The sequence below is a fragment of the Triticum urartu genome, chromosome 4 (genome assembly GCF_003073215.2).
Source record: "Triticum urartu cultivar G1812 chromosome 4, Tu2.1, whole genome shotgun sequence".
NCBI classification, from domain to species: Eukaryota; Viridiplantae; Streptophyta; class Magnoliopsida; order Poales; family Poaceae; genus Triticum; species Triticum urartu.
Window position 1 is genome coordinate 418,734,809 of NC_053025.1, and position 17,429 is coordinate 418,752,237.

Below are 17,429 nucleotides of genomic sequence, written 5' to 3' on the forward strand. Positions count from 1 at the left end.
CCATGGTTGTGATGAACTACTTGTTGTAGGCACTCTATTAGCATTTTAATTATCTATCACATCATGCGTGGTTCAAGATCATTTTCTCACTTTCTTAAGTTGTGTGACATGTCATGTTTTATGTGTTATTTTAGTAGCAACTTTTGAGTAATTGTTAAAGCAATTTTGTAGATGTTTATTGTTTAGTATTGCATGGATAGTTGCTTTATGTCATTGTTATATTTGCATTCTATATAGAATTTATTCGTTGTTACATAGAGTTCAGTTTATTGTTTCTTGGTAATTAGCAAACATGTTATATTTACCTAGGATAGTAGCTATGCATGCTTAGTTGATTGACATGTCATATTAATATTTACTCAAGTAGAAGGCATATTTGGTTGTATGCCTACCATGTGTTATATCATTGGTAGTCAGTACCTTATGTTCATACATTTGGTTAATGTTTACTTGGTAGATATATCATAGTGATTTGTTGATACCATACATTCTTTTATTTAGGAATTTCTTGCCTTATCAATACCATGTCATGATGATCGATTGTATAACTTGATTGCATAACGCGTGCGTGTACCAATCTGTGTGTTGTATGATGCTTAGTTGTGTACCTTTTATATATTTGCAAGTGTATGAATGACTACATAGAAATGCATGTCATCTTGTTATTCATGCTTCTATAACACATGTTGATTTGGTTGATGAGATGATCTAGTTGTATACTTTCCTACGTGCTTAGTATGCTTCCATGTTCTCATTTGTCATAACTAGCATGGTAGTGTTGTATGCTAACATCGTGCTTGATCTTTAGGTCACTTGTTATCAACTAGGTTATCTCATAGTTACACTTTGCATTTTATTAGTAGCATATTTTGGTATCTCGTGTCATGATCATCCATGCTTAGCATCATATCTGGTTTAGCTTACTGTTGCATTTGTGGTATGCCTAAGTCTAGACATCAAGTCATGCTAGTTATCTTTCATGTGTTATTATATTCCATGTGTTATAGTTGTACTTGTGTTGCTCATATATGCTTGACTTGTCTCATGTTAGTGTTATGAGTGTTTGGCACATGTTGCATTAGCTCATCACATGATTAGGATAGTTCACCTTTCAATAATTGAGTTGTGTCTTTCTCATATGCTTGGTGCACATTGTTGCTTTGTTGTTAATCATGTTGTGGTAATATTTTTGCTAGAGGTCATTTGGATATTAGTTGTTTCCTTCATTATAAAGAGTGCCCTAGTTTAGTATCTTCTCATGGTCACTCATATGTTTAATGCTTTTGTTATTAGATAAGACCTCTTCACGATTCTATACTCACATGCCTTGTATGATGTGTCTGGTTATTTAATTTTCCAATTATTTTTGTGATAGCATTGGTTTGTCTTTTGTCATAGAAATGCTTGCTAATAGTTGTTATGATTGGTGTTTAGTCTTTGCTTATTGTTAACCATTATAAAATATTTGGATACATCCAAATATTTACTTGTGGTTGATTATTAATCTTAATCATATCATGCCTGGATAGTAGTTCACTCTTTTGTTCCATGTCTTGTATAGTTTCTTGTTAATTGTTTGACAAATGACTTGGTTTGTTATAATAGAGTTGATCCTATTTTATATTAATAATGTTATAGGGTTAGACCTAGGTCAATTCGATTCATGTTGTTGAGTGATGTTTGATTGCTTAACTAGTATGGTTTGTAATGTTTGTTCGTTTGTCTTACAGAACTATTGCCTTTCGAATTATTATATAGTTGATGTATATGTTTGACTACTATTGACCATTATAAATATTTAGATTCTATATAAATATCTATTTGTGGTTAACTATTACCTTCATCATGTCATGTTGTAATTGTGTGGTTAAATGCATAGGATGGTTCCTTTTCATGTGTGTTGATGTCATTGTGTTTGTTAGATAGTAGTTTCCTATATAGTTTGTCGAGATGTGTAGTGGGCACTACTAGTGTTTAATTGCATATTCGTATTGGAACGTTAGTCTTGATTGCCAAGTATTTCTTAGCTGTGTCAACCTCAACCATGTCACTTCAATGAATCCTTTCTCTTACATCCTAATCAACCTCATTTCGAAGTCTCCATCTTGATCAATATCTTGTTGTCCATCCAATTTTAAATTGTTTTGGATGTTATTTGGATTTACTTTTGCTTTGGTATTTATTGTTTGTCTTTTGCTATCATTCCGATGAGTAGGGAGTGACGATATCGATGTTGGACATGGACATAACAGGTTACTGAAGAAGGACTCAACAACGAAGGCATGCCTCCTTCTTTGATCATATTTATCCTATGTCTTACAAAATTGCATGGAGTTTTATTGTTTCTATGTGCATGCTATTTTAATTCTCGTAGCTAGCATGTTAATTGACACATTACCTTGATCCACTTGTCGCCTATTCACTTGACACTTGAGTAGAATTATAGTATTCTTGTAGAGTAGAAATGCTTAGCCATGCTTATTACCCTATAGGTGCTTTGTTGAATGACCTCCGAGTCATTGACAGTTGAGCTAGGCCAGATGGCCTTATTGATATCCTCTACTCTCTTCTACCCTGGGTGAAACTAACCATCTGAATACTGGCGCGGGCGACAGCTGAATCAAGGATTGAAGGAGCGATTGGCTGCCCTTCACGAGTTGAAGGGGGCAATCAGTCGTCTGTGCCGCTTAAGGCCTAATAAGTCTTGGATTTGAAGATTGTGATAACAGTACAGCCACATGCTATATGGGCACTGGCTTGGTCAAGTAAGCTAGTCAGCCTTAGTTGTCGATGTCTCCGTACTGCAGATGGGATAGCTGCCTTGCGAGGAGTATCCTCGGCACAGATGGGGGGACCGGTTTGAGGACGTACTCTCAGTTCTGTGCGCCAGACCTGGTGGGCATGTCACATCTTTGGGGGATCTAGTCTAAAGACCTCGTCACAGTCTCCCTGCCGGTATACCAAAGGGTGTACTACGCTAGCGACAGCTAGTGGCAACAAGTCGTGATTGTGTCGTGTGGGTAAAGTGTACAACCTCTGCAGAGTGTAAAACTATTTGAATAGCCGAGTCCACGGTCATGGACGGCACATGAATCTTTCTTGACATACAGGACATGTCTTGCTTATTCCCTCTTTGCCCTTATTTTTGGAACCTATGAAGAGTGTGAGTTGATCGAGGATCCTCACTTTGATGAAAGTTATTCTGGAGATAAGACATGTTTTCAACTAATACTGCTTTTATCCAACTACTATGCTATTTCAAACAAAATTAGCTTTACGCAAATGAGTCATACAACCTTCCTATGAAGCCACATGTAGCTATCAGGTCCTTCCCCGAGGGAGGCATGTTGAGTATGTAATGTACTCATGGCAATAATTTTGTTGACAACAGAGTTCCATGAAGACGAAGGTGATGACTACAACAACTATGGCGATCCGTATGAGTGAGGTCACGTGGACTACATCGACTGCCTGTGGCTGAGATGGAGTCGCTACGCATTGTACTTTCCGCTGTTTTTTCGAATGTAATAAGTGTCACGAGACATTTATCTAGGTATGACTTGGGGAAAGATATATTTAAAATTGTAATACCTTTTATGTATTGTGCAATGATATCATTTCGCTGTGTTGTCAACAATGATCCTGGGGTTGACAAATATACACAGGAGGGTCTGGAAGTTAATTCCGGGTTCTCACAATTACACTGGTACGCATCGGTGTTATACAAACAGTTTTTAACCCCTTTCCGCGACGGCATTTGGAACCGTCGCCAAGTGAGTGTGGGCGATAGGGGGGTCCTTCCTACACGACCCAGAAACCATCGGGGATATGCCCTCCTGGCACACACGCTCGGCAAAATGAGGTCGTGTGCAACCGGCGAGCGCTCAAATACGGAAATATATATAGTAGAGCTAAAAAATACAATTATACGGCGAAATTGTTTCCGGTCAAAGTACATCCCACACAGTCAGTCCCTGCTAAACGTTTACGTTCGTATGTACATCCCACACAGTCGCTCCAAGGAAAACGTTTCCGTTCACAGGTACATCACACACAAGTTTTCCCGTTAAATCATTTGCGTCATTGAATGTATCACACGCGGTCCGTAGAAGAAACTGTGTGGCAAAGGCTGTCCATCACACACAATTTTTATGTGGTAAATGTTTGCGCAAGGTGGTCTAACGCAAACAGTTTTCAAGAGAAAGTCGTGTGTGATTGTTCATTGATCCAACACGATTTATTCCTAGAAACTATGTGCGTTGCCTGAGGTCATCGTCCACGGTATTTTTTAGCAACCGTTTGCAATAGCAAAACCCAATTAGCAGGCTAATTGCCCTATTATTAATAATCCATTTATTAATCTAATTGACATTCATATTAAGCACATAATATATTTCATTTCCATATTAAGAAAGCATAATTTCATAATTGAAATACATCAGAGTACAACGTGATATAGCTTCAGCACTCAGCTACCCCATTACACAATTGCACTAGCACCAAGTTGCACATGCAACATGTAGAACCTTTCGAAATTAGCATCATAGATGATAGATAGACAGATGCATCTCATCTGGAAAACTGCTGAAGCGGAAGGCAAATATTGAGCCTTCATTCATGTTGAAGGTCTCTGCAACTTTAGGCCAGTGCCTGTGGATGATTGACCATCCATCCTTCATTCTCTTCAGGAACACTTTAATATCGAACCGTGGGTGTTGTATGAAAACCTTCCTCGCCTCCTGACCATAGAGGTTGGGTTGAGAGGTAATCATCAGTGAACTGCTTTGGAAAGGCCTGAAAACAAGGATGTGCATAAATATCTTCTCTATATTGGAAATGGGGCAAAGGAATAAAAAAAGGCAAGGTATAATAGTTAGTACCATCTTGTAGTGAACTGATGTCTTCTTCATTGTGCAGACAAAGATCTTGTTGTTTTTTGTCGCTAATTTCTTTATCCTAACAATCTTTCTGAGTTTCTTGATTTGATTGATATTCATGGACAACTCATTTCCGCATATGCAAAAAGGGTCGAATAGTGGGTCAAAACCTCTGACAGCAGGACCTACATGTGCAAGACCAAATTGTTAAAAACTAAAATATTAGAATGGTTCCTGCAATTGCACAATAATGTGCTATTAGACAACGGACCATGCACGTGCTAACCTCGATTGTAAACCTCAATGCTTCCCATTTTTTCCCTGCAACACATATAAGGTAGTTAGTCATCAGGTTAAGTAAGGGTTCACATGCTATTAGTAAAATATGTTGATGAAAAATAAGCACATTGCAGATTCATCAGATTAATTCAAGCCACATGGAAAACCAATTTTTCCAAACCAAGCATGATTAAGAACTAGGAAATATAACACTTGTATATGTTTCTCATGTATTAAGTGCAGCCAAATTTGATTTATTCCTCACATGCACAACAATACAAAATTCTGCCCACGACAATTGGACATCGCATTGCAGAATTGAACCAAGCAGTTAACTAAACACCACAACAAATGAACCAACATTAACTGAGCACCACATTGCACAATATAACATACTCCTAATAGAAGATCAGACAGTTAACCAAACAGTTAACTACAGCCAATTGTAGCAATTGTATTTGTTTCTCATGTATTTACTACAACCAAATTTAATTTATTCCTCACATGGTATACAATAACAGAATGCACCCACAACTATTGAACACCGCATTATAGAATTGAACCAAACAATTAACTAAACACCACAACACAAAATGAACCAAACATTAACTGAGCACCACATTGCACAATGTATAACCAAACAAAGCATGCTTTACAACTTGGAAATATAGCAATTGGATTCATTTTTCATGTATTTTGTAAAGATAAATTTGATTTATTTCTCACATGGAAGACAATACAAAATTGCAGCCTGAAGAATTGAACATCACATTTGTAGAATTGAACCAAACAGTTAACTGAAGATGATAACTAATTAACAAAACAATTAATAAGTGAGCACCACACTGCACGACATATAGAACATATGCACTAGAGCAACATATTGCGTGGTAAAATTAGATAGCACAATTCACTAGAATTTGTGAAGGAAAGACAGGAGCAACACACACAACGGGTAAACCGAGCATGCTTAACCGGCGTAGCTAGCAAATGGCAAGGTGCTCCTCCAAGATCTGGGGGTCGACACGAATGGCAGCCATCGCGACCTCATCCATGCGTGCGACCTCGATTTGCTTCTCCGCTATCAAATGCTCCTTGAGATCCTGGCTATACTGTGTGCACCATGGCTTAGGGCCGCACTTATTTGGTGGAGGGGTCGGTGATTTGGGTGGAAGGTGTCGCGCTCGCGCCGGCGGTCGGGGCATGTGGGATGTGGAAGGAGGAGGAGGAGGGGGGTCGGGTGTGGATTACCTGCCTGGATAGACAAGGCCGAGCAGCGTGAAGGAGGGTCGCCGATAAGGAGGCGGCACTGCAAGCAAGGAGTGAAGGTTTCAACTTGGAAAGGAAGGCAAAAACAGGGAAAATGTGGCTTTTGGTAAGGGGGAGGGGGCGGGGAGGTAGATATTTCCGTGGAAGCCGAAAATTTGGAACCGCTTCAGCAAAAAAACTAGCGCGCAAAGCGTCATCAGACATGGTCCCTTATTCAGAACTGTGTACGCTATGTGAACATCACAAACGATTTAGATAGCTTAACCCGTGTGTGACGAGTTTGAACGACCAAAATTTTGGTTCGAATTTCCATGGTTACAGTGGTCATCCACATCATTGCATAATTTGGGTACACAAAGGAGACTAACTTCTTAATCAAGCAATTTCAGCAATTAAACAGAGCTAACTGACCTAAACATTACTCTAACAAATTAAAGACCGGCGCTCTTAATTAAACAAAGCAAAGAGTACTACTACGGCCGGTGCTCGTCGATCTCCGTCGCCGCCTCCATGTCCAGCTCGCGCCGACGGTCTCCTGGGGAAGGGGCTCCATGGCATCCATCGCACCATACTCGGCAAGCATCTCGACATCCATGTCCGCCATCTCTTTGGAAAAGGCCGCCACGAGCTGGGTGTGGGCGGACGTGATCTAGGCTTGGACGGGCTCCATCATCGCAAGGTATGTGGCGGAGGAACGGACGGCTGCTTGAACGCTCTCGGCGATTGCCAGCTCTTCGGTGATACGTCCATTTTGCATCATGCTTTTATATCGATATTTATTGCATTATGGGCTGTTATTACACATTATGTCACAATACTTATGCCTATTCTCTCTTATTTTACAAGGTTTACATGAAGAGGGAGAATGCCGATAGCTGGGATTCTGGGCTGGAAAAGGAGCAAATATTAGAGACCTATTCTGCACAGCTCCAAAAGTCCTGAAACTTCACGAAAGTTATTTCCAGAATATATAAAAAATATTGGGCAAAAGAAGTTCCAGAGGGGGCCCACACCCTGTCCACGAGGGTAGGGGCGCGCCCGCTGCCTCGTGGGCTCCCTGGTGGCCCTCCGATGCCCATCTTCTGCTATATGAGGTCTTTCGTCCAATAAAAAAAATAATAAATAAGCTTTGGGGAAGAAACTCCGCCGCCACGAGGCGGAACCAATCTAGGGCTCCGGCAGAGCTATTCTGTCGGGAAACTTCCCTCTGAGAGGGGGAAATCATCACCGTCGTCATCACCAACGATCCTCTCATCGAGAGGGGGGTCAATCTCCATCAACATCTTCACCAGCACCATCTCATCTCAAACCCTAGTTCATCTCTTGTATCCAATCTTTGTATCCAAACTTCAGATTGGTACCTGTGGGTTGCTAGTAGTGTTGATTACTCCTTGTAGTTGATGCTAGTTGGTTTATTTGGTGGAAGATCATATGTTCAGATCCATTTTGCATATTAATACTCCTCTGATTATGAACATGAATATGCTTTGTGAGCAGTTACGTTTGTTCCTGAGGACATGGGAGAAGTCTCGCTATAAGTAGTCATGTGAATTTGGTATCCGTTCGATATTTTGATGAGATGTATGTTGTCATCCCTCTAGTGGTGTCATGTGAATGTTGACTACATGACACTTCACCATTGTTCGGGCCTAGAGGGAGGCATTGGGAAGTAATAAGTAGATTATGGGTTGCTAGAGTGACAGAAGCTTAAACCCTAGTTTATGCGTTGCTTCGTAAGGGGCTGATTTGGATCCATATGTTTCATGCTATGGTTAGGTTTACCTTAATACTTCTGTTGTAGTTGCGGATGCTTGCAATGGGGGTTAATCATAAGTGGGATGCTTGTCCAAGTAAGGGCAGTACCCATGCACCGGTCCACCCACGTATCAAATTATCAAAGTACCGAACGCGAATCATATGAACGTGATGAAAACTAGCTTGACGATAATTCCCATGTGTCCTCGGGAGCGCTTTCCTTTACATAAGAGTTTGTCCAGGCTTGTCCTTTGATAAAAAAAGGATTGGGCCATCTTGCTGTACCTTATTTACTTTCATTACTTGCTACTCATTACAAATTACCTTATCACAAAACTATCTGTTACCGATAATTTCAGTGCTTGCAGAGAATACCTTACTGAAAACTGCTTATCATTTCCTTCTGCTCCTCGTTCGGTTGGACACTCTTACTTATCGAAAATCTACGATAGATCCCCTACACTTGTGGGTCATCAAGACTCTTTTCTGGCGCCGTTGCCAGGGAGTGAAGCGCCTTTGGTATGTGGAATTTGGTAAGGAAAATTTATATAGTGTGCTGAAATTTACTGTCACTTGTTACTATGGAACATAATCCTTTGAGGGGCTTGTTCAGGGTATCTTCACCCCGACCAGTAGAGCAAAGAGTTGCTCCTCAACCTACTGAACCTACTGAAAATGTTTACTTTGAAATTCCTTCGGGTATGATAGATAAACTGCTAGCTAATCTTTTTGCAGGAGATGGAACATTGCATCCCGATTTACACTTAGTCTATGTCGATGAAGTTTCTGGATTATTTAAGCTTGCAGGTATACCCGAGGATGTTATCAAGAATAAGGTCTTCCCTTTATCTTTTAAGGGAGATGCATTGACATGGTATAGGCTATGTGATGATATGGGATCATGGGACTACAAGCGATTGAAATTGGAATTTCATCCAAAGTTTTATCCTATGCATCTTGTTCATCGTGATCGTAATTATATATATATATATATATATATATAATTTTTGGCCTCGCGAAGGAGAAAGCATCGCTCAAGCTTGGGGGAGGCTTAATTCAATGTTATATTCATGCCCCAATCATGAGCTCTCAAGAGAAATGATTATTCAAAATTTTTATGCTCAGCTTTCTCTCAGTAACCGCTCCATGCTCGATACTTCTTGTACTGGATCTTTTATGTTGAAGACTATTGAATTCAAACGGGATTTATTGGAAAGAATTAAACGCAACTCTGAAGATTGGGACCTCGACGAAGGTAAGGTGTCAGGTATAACACCTAAGTTTGATTGTGTTAAATCTTTTATGGATACCGATGCTTTCCGTGAATTTAGCACTAAATATGGACTTGACTCTAAGATAGTAGCTTCTTTCTATGAATCCTTTGCTACTCATGTTGATACCCCTAAGGAGAAGTGGTTTAAATCTAATCCTCCCATTTAAGTAAAATCAATTGCACCAATTAAAGTTGAAGAAAAGACTATCACTTATGATGATCCTGTTGTTCCTGCTGCTTATATTGAGAAACCACCTTTCCCTGTTAGGATAAAGAATCATGCTAAAGCTTCAACTGTGGTTAAAAAAGTAATATTAAGACACCTAAACCCCCTGAGCAAATTAAAGTTGAACCTAAAATTGCTATGGTTAAAGATCTCTTGGCCGATAATATTGATGGGCATGTTATTTACTTCTGCAATGAAGCTGCTAGAATTGCTAGACCTGATGCTAAAAATAAACATAGACTTGTTGTAGGCATGCCTGTTATTTCTATTAAAATAGGAGATCATTGTTATCATGGCTTATGTGATATGGGTTCTAGTGCAAGTGCAATACCTCATTCCTTATACGAAGAAATTATGCATGATATTACACCTGCTGAGATAGAAGATATCGATGTTACCATTAAACTTGCCAATAGAGATACTATTTCACCGATTGGGATTGTTAGAGATGTTGAATTCTTGTGTGGGAAAGTTAAATACCCTGCTGATTTTCTTGTTCTCGGTTCCCCACAAGATGACTTTTGTCCCATTATATTTGGTAGATCCTTCTTGAATACTGTTAATGCTAAGATAGACTGCAATAAGGATATTGTTTCTGTTGGTTTAGGGGATATGTCTCATGAGTTTAATTTTGCTAAATTTCATAGACAACCCCATGATAAAGAATTGCCTAGTAAAGATGAAATTATTGGTCTTGCTTCTATTGCCGTGCCTCCTACTGATCCTTTAGAACAATATTTGCTAGACCATGAAAATGATATGTTCATGAATGAAAGAAGGGAAATAGATGAGGTATTCTTTAAACAGGGACCTATTTTGAAACACAATTTGCCTGTTGAAATCCTAGGGGATCCTCCTACACCCAAGGGTGATCCCGTGTTTGAGCTTAAACCATTGCCTGATACTCTTAAATATGCTTATCTTGATGAAAAGAAGATATATCCTGTTATTATTAGTGCTAACCTTTCAGAGCATGAAGAAGAGAGATTATGGAAAACTCTGAAGAAGCATTGTGCTGCTATTGGATATACTCTTGATGATCTTAAGGGCATTAGTCCCACTCTATGTCAACACAAAATAAAAGTGGAGAAAGACGCCAAACCAGTTATTGATCACCAACGACGGCTAAATCCTAAGATGAAAGAAGTGGTAAGAAAGAAAATATTAAAGCCCCTTGAAGCAGGTATAATTTATCCCGTAGCTGATAGTCAGTGGGTAAGCCCTGCCCATTTTGTCCCTAAGAAAGGAGGTATCATTGTCGTTCCTAATGATAAAAATGAATTGATTCCGCAAAGAATTATTACAGGCTATAGGATGGTAATTGATTTTCGCAAATTAAATAAAGCTACTAAAAAGATCATTACCCCTTGCCTTTCATTGATCAAATGCTAGAAAGATTATCCAAACATACACATTTTTTGCTTTCTAGATGGTTACTCTGGTTTCTCTCAAATACCGGTGTCAGCTGATGATCAAGAAAAAACTACTTTTACTTGCCCTTTCGGTACCTTTGCTTATAGATGTATGCCTTTTGGTTTATGTAATGCACCTGCTAGCTTTCAAAGATGCATGATGGCTATATTCTCTGACTTTTGTGAAAAGATCTGTGAATTTTTCATGGATGATTTCTCTGTTTATGGATCCTCTTTTGATGATTGCTTGAGCAACCTTGATCGAGTTTTGCAGAGATGTGAAGAAACTAACCTTGTCTTGAATTGGGAGAAGTGCCACTTTATGGTTAATGAAGTTATTGTCTTGGGGCATAAAATTTCTGAAAGAGGTATTGGAGTTGACAAAGCTAAAGTTGATGCTATTGAAAAGATGCCATGTCCCAAGGAAATCAAAGGTATAAGAAGTTTCCTAGGTCATGCTGATTTTTATAGAAGGTTCATTAAGGCCTTCTCAAAAATCTCCCGCCTCTGACTAACCTATTACAAAAAGATATTCCCTTTGTCTTTGATGATGATTGTGTAGAAGCATTTGAAATACTTAAGAAAGCCTTGATTTCGGCACCTATTGTTCAGCCACATGATTGGAATTTACCTTTTGAAATTTTGTGTGACGCTAGTGATTATGCTGTAGGGGCCGTTCTAGGACAAAGAGTTGATAAAAAATTAAATGTTATTCAATATGCTAGTAAAACTCTAGACAATGCCCAGAGAAATTATGCTACTGCTGAAAAAGAATTCTTAGCAGTTGTATTAGCTTGTGATAAGTTCAGACCTTATATTGTTGATTCTAAAGTAACTATTCACACTGATCATGCTGCTATTCAATATCTTATGGAAAAGAAAGATGTTAAGCCTATACTTATTAGATGGGTTCTCCTGCTACAAGAATTTGATTTGCATATTGTAACATCCCAAATTTTCAATTTGGAATGTTATACATAGATCATCCATGCATATCATATCTTACTGCATTTCGTTTCGCGATCATCAAAATCCTAAGCAACTCAAGGACCCTAGGAGAGAGTTGGGGATTTCCCCGTTTTCATATTTGGGTTTTACCAAATATCGAAACGAGGATTTTTGGTTTTAATTATTTTTCTCTCCGAAAATATTTCATGTTAAAATATATGAGAGGAGGCAATATGACTTCTCCAAAATAAATGAAATATTGGAGGGAAAATATTAAAATCAAATATTTGATTTTATTCAGAGTTTATTGCTATTTTATTTGAATTAGAAAAATTGCACATTTTTCAAAGTTGCATTTTAGGGCCAAGAAAATGTTCATCTTGTTCTAAATATTTTATTTAGACGATGAAAATTTGTTTTGGAATTTTCAGATTTTTATTTTATTTTCTAGGATTTTTTTAGTTTCGGCGGAATTATTTTTTTAAAAAAGTTTTAGCGCCCAACTGGGCCGAAGCCCAGCCGAGCCGGCCCAAGCCGCCCGTGCCTCGTCTCCACTCGGGAGACCGAGAGCGCCGCCGCCACTGCGAAGCGGAGTCCGGCCGGGACTCCCGCGTGCTTTGCCCCCTCCCCCAAGACGCCCCCCCTTATAAGCCGCGCCTCACCCCCCCCCTTGGAGCCCGAGCCGCCCCGCCGCCTGCCCGCGCCACCCGCCGCCGCAAGCCGCCGCCTCGCGCTGCTGCCGCCACCGCCGCTTGCCGCTGCCCCGCGCCGCCGTTGCACCGCGCCGCCCCACCCCGCTCGCCGGAGCCGCCCGCGCGCCGGACCTTGCCGGAGGTATAGCGCCGTTCATTTTTTTTATAAAAACCGATTCAGTTTTTTTAGAAACCCTAGTTTTTTTGGATAGACCGGTTCGCCGGTTTTTTCCGGTTTAGTTACTTTGTGGACGTTTGTCCGTACGTTCGTTTTAACGAATGGAGTTCACTCGTTAGCCGCAGACAATGAACGCTCGTTCATTAGCATGTTCGTCAGTTTTCTTTTTCTCGGATTATCCGCGATTATTTTCATTCATGATTTCTGATCTGATTTTTGTTTTAGTTTATCTTTTCACTCGTTTGTCGGAATCAGGCGATTCAAGCGCCTAGATCTTCGTCATGAAACCCTCTTTCCGTTTAACCAACTTGAACAAGATTTTGCTACTGTAAAATTTGACCTTAGTCCAGATTAGTAAACAGATCTTGTTTCTTTCGCAGTTTGAGTTTCGTTACTCCGTTCGATTTGATTCTTTTCGCAAACCAGAGTTCTTAAGTTGAACTTTCTGGTTAGATCTTCTTATTTAGATTTACCCGTGTTTCTTTGCTTGATTGTTTATGTATGCTATTGTTTGTTTGCGATAGAACACCCGCAGTGCGAAGCATGCTACTACGAATCCCTAGGTTTTGCGGATCATCAGCAAGGCAAGTAACACTTTGATCATACCCCTTTATCACCCAGTTTTTATGCATTAGTTCCAATCCTCAAACACTGCATGGTTAGGTTGTGATTAACATGTGGGTTGGGAAGTAGTTGATGAGGTAGAACCTATTACCCTGTTATTATCAAACCCTTGGGAGTTACTTCTACGTGTTGCTTATATTGCTATGCTATGCTCGTAGACGTGGTTTGGGTGAGTGAAAATCCATGACAGATGTGAGATTGTTAAATTAATGGTTCAACTTAAGGTGGCAACTTGAATACACATCTGGGTGGATTGTTTGTTGGGCACCTGGGGAATCCAGTGTTGTCCTAGGATATCCTGGAGTACCCGTGTGATAATCCTATGGTCCGCCACCCAGGCTCAAAGGGAACTGAGATATTTTCATGCTAGAAACTTCCGTGTGTAGCCACAAGCTATTATGGGCTCTAGCATAGTTGAGTAAGTTGCGTGAAGCTCCCGAAGAGGTGGATCAGTAGGTAGACGGATGTAGGTTGGTATGGTCTGCCCGAAGTAAGGGGTTAATGCTTCTGAAAGACTGTGTCTCGAACATCCATTTCTCAAACACCATGTAGTGCGAGAAATCCAATGGAGGAGATCGGGTCTTGGGGGAAAAGTGTGCAAACCTCTGCAGAGTGTATAAACTAATCATGGTTAGCCGTGTCCCCGGTTATGGACATCTTGAGTATCTAGTACTTGGAGTATCATAAGTATCTCATCACTCTAAAATAATATTGTTGGGTTGTTAATTACTTTAATTGGGATTGAGTTTGAGGAACATTCTCAATGACGTTTCAACTACCATGATAGTTAAATAAAATCTATTCCTTTGTTGTAGGGAAAAATTGGCTTTTCGCAAAATTGTAACCATAGAGATTTCCACCAGCCAAATATGCATGTAGTGATAGTATTATTCTGTTCTTACTCTACTGTGTTACTTTGCCAGCATATTCCATGTGCTGATCCGTTTTCGGACTGCAACATATTATGTTGAAGACTTTTCAAATGAGGAGTAAGGTTCGTTAGGTCGTTGCCGTGCAGCTCAGCTATGCCGTTGGAGTTGATGGACTCACTTTATGTTCCAAGCCTTCCGCTGTTATCGTATTAGATGGCCTTAAGCCATATTTATTGTAATAAGTTCTCTTTTGAGACACTCGATGTAATAAGTGTGTGATTGCTACTCTGTTATAAATCCCCAAGTACTGTGTGTGTCAGCATTACCGATCCAGGGATGACACTGAAGCACAGAGACTTGACCATTTGAGGTCGGGTCGCTACAAGATGGTATCAGAGCACACGCTAAGTGTAGGACACGACCACTAAGCTAAAGCCCTAGATCACTATTCTCTTCTCATTCTGACTCCTCTCCATTTTCTACTCTTTAGGATGACAGACGCAAGGAACAAGTTTGCACAACCGGATGAAGAAGCACCTTTTGGACGACACTTGAAGGAAGTCACTAGGTACCTGAACATTGGAATACCAAGCTTCACCAGGACTTACAATGCCACTCTACCAGAAGAGGAGCGATGGATGATTTAAGTTCAAGTTCCAGGAAGGACATTCACGCCAGTCACTAAACCCATAGAGTTTTCCTTCGATGCACCAACCTGGAGTCTAGGAAAGAGTATGGCAGCTCACATCACCATGGGACGCATTGGAGAAGTTTATCATAAGGAGCTTAAGGATACTATCTATCAGATTTGTGGGCGCCGAGATGAGCAATGGGAGATGATCAGCACCAGGAAGGATAGATCAATTGCAGCTTTCATCCAGGAGTTAAACCAACATATTCGTCGCCAGGAGAACCAGATGTGCGCAGGAATGATAGATCTGAAGAAGGCAATGACTAGGATCACGGAACTGGAGGAAGAACTCAAGGCTACTCATGAAGATTATGAGGAGGAAATCGTCATACTAGTGGAGAAGAATGACGATCTGGAAAGGAAGCTAGGAGTATTCCTGGGAGACCCCGCACCAGGAGGAGAAGACGAAGAACCCAATGAGATTCGCCCGGAGGACTACATCATCATCGACGACACCGACTCGGACCCTGACAATAGCGATGATGACTATGAAGACGAAGCTGGAGCAGACATCATGGAGTCTTCAACCGAAGAATATTTTTAGTAGACCACCACATGAGTAGTAGTATTCCACCATGTAAATAGTATAGCCTGAACACTTTTGTAACGATAGTTAGATCGATTATATGCCCTTGTTTGATTGATTGAGTGAAATGATTGTGTTTGTCTCATGTGCATATGGGTAGTGCTTTCTCATTAGACCTCATTCTATTCTAATCTCTCCCCTCTAAACCCATCAGATGCCTCCGAGATGTGACCGCGGATTTACCTTTCCACCGGAGCTCACTCAGTTGGTCCAGCAGCAGAATACCCTGATGCAGTTGTTAGTTCAGAACCAAGGCAACAATAACAACAACAACAATCCACCGCCACCACCACCAGTTGACAACATAGCCCGCTTTCTGAGGTTGCAGTCGCCGGTGTTTTCCAGTAGCACCGAGCCCATAGTAGCAGATGATTGGCTCCGCAGGATTGGAAGGGAGTTAACCACTGCAGGATGTACCGATGCTGAGAAGGTGCGTTTTGCCGCACATCAGTTGGATGGACCAGCAGCCTCATGGTGGGAGAATTACACTGTCACCTACCCTATAGCCACTGTTACATGGGATCAGTTTCAGCAAGCTTTCCATATAGCCCATGTCTCAACCGGAGCTATGAGTATGAATAAGCGTGAGTTTCGCAACTTACGCTAGGGGAACAGTTCTGTGGCTCAGTACGCGGATGAGTTTAGCAAGTTATCTCGTTATGCCCCTGATGATGTGGCCACAGATGCCGCAAAGCAGGAGAAGTTTATGGAAGGTCTGAATGATGAGATGAGCATGAAGTTGATGATGGCAACATTCAATAACTACCAGGAGTTGGTAGATAAAGCTCTTATGATTGAAGGGAAGCAGAAGCAGATTGAGAGCCATAAGAGGAAGTATGGACAAGGAAGGTATAATTCAGGAGCTCAGCAGAAGCCTCGCCTAACCCCGAACTCGGGAGGACTTGTTCATAACCATGGAGGCCACACCCTTAATGGAGGAAGTAACCATAGTCATACTGGCCCAAGGAATGGGAATGGGAATGGAGCAAGCAACAATCAGAACCGCTCCAATCCAGCCACACCCGCGAAGAGAGACCTAAGCCACGTTACTTGTTTCAAGTGCGGGAAGACTGGACACTATGCCACGGAGTGCCCTGAAGCAAAGAATGGAAATAGCAATGGGAGCACTGGAAAGAAGCCCAATCCATTCAACAAAGGACAAGTGAACCACGTCAATGTGGAGGAGGTTGAAGAGCAGCCAGACGCGGTTATTGGTAAGTTTTTGGTTAAGTCTTTTACTGCCCTTGTTCTTTTTGATACTGGTGCATCACATTCATACATATCAAGGGAATTCGTGGATAAGTTTAAACTACCAACCCAAATCCTTAGGACCCATCTGTTAGTAAGTTCACCTAGAGCAGAGTATATGGCTAGTCGATGGTGCGACCAGATACCCTTAACCATTGGTAGCCATGTTTTTCTGCCCGACCTAATAATCTTGGAGTCACAAGGATTGGATGTGATATTAGGAATGGCCTGGATGTCAAAGTATGGAGGAAGCATTGACTATGTTAGTAAGTTAATTTGTCTCACCACCCCGGAGGGAAAAAGGATCAAGTATGTATCTAGGCATGCGCCAAGAAGTAGCCAAGTGAATACCCTCAGAAGAGTTGTTCAGGAGGAAGTGCCTGTAGTCAAGGATTACCCGGATGTTTTTCCAGAAGAGTTACCTGGCATGCCACCGGATCGAGACATCGAGTTTTTGATAGAGTTATTGCCAGGCACCGGGCGTATATCGAAGAGACCA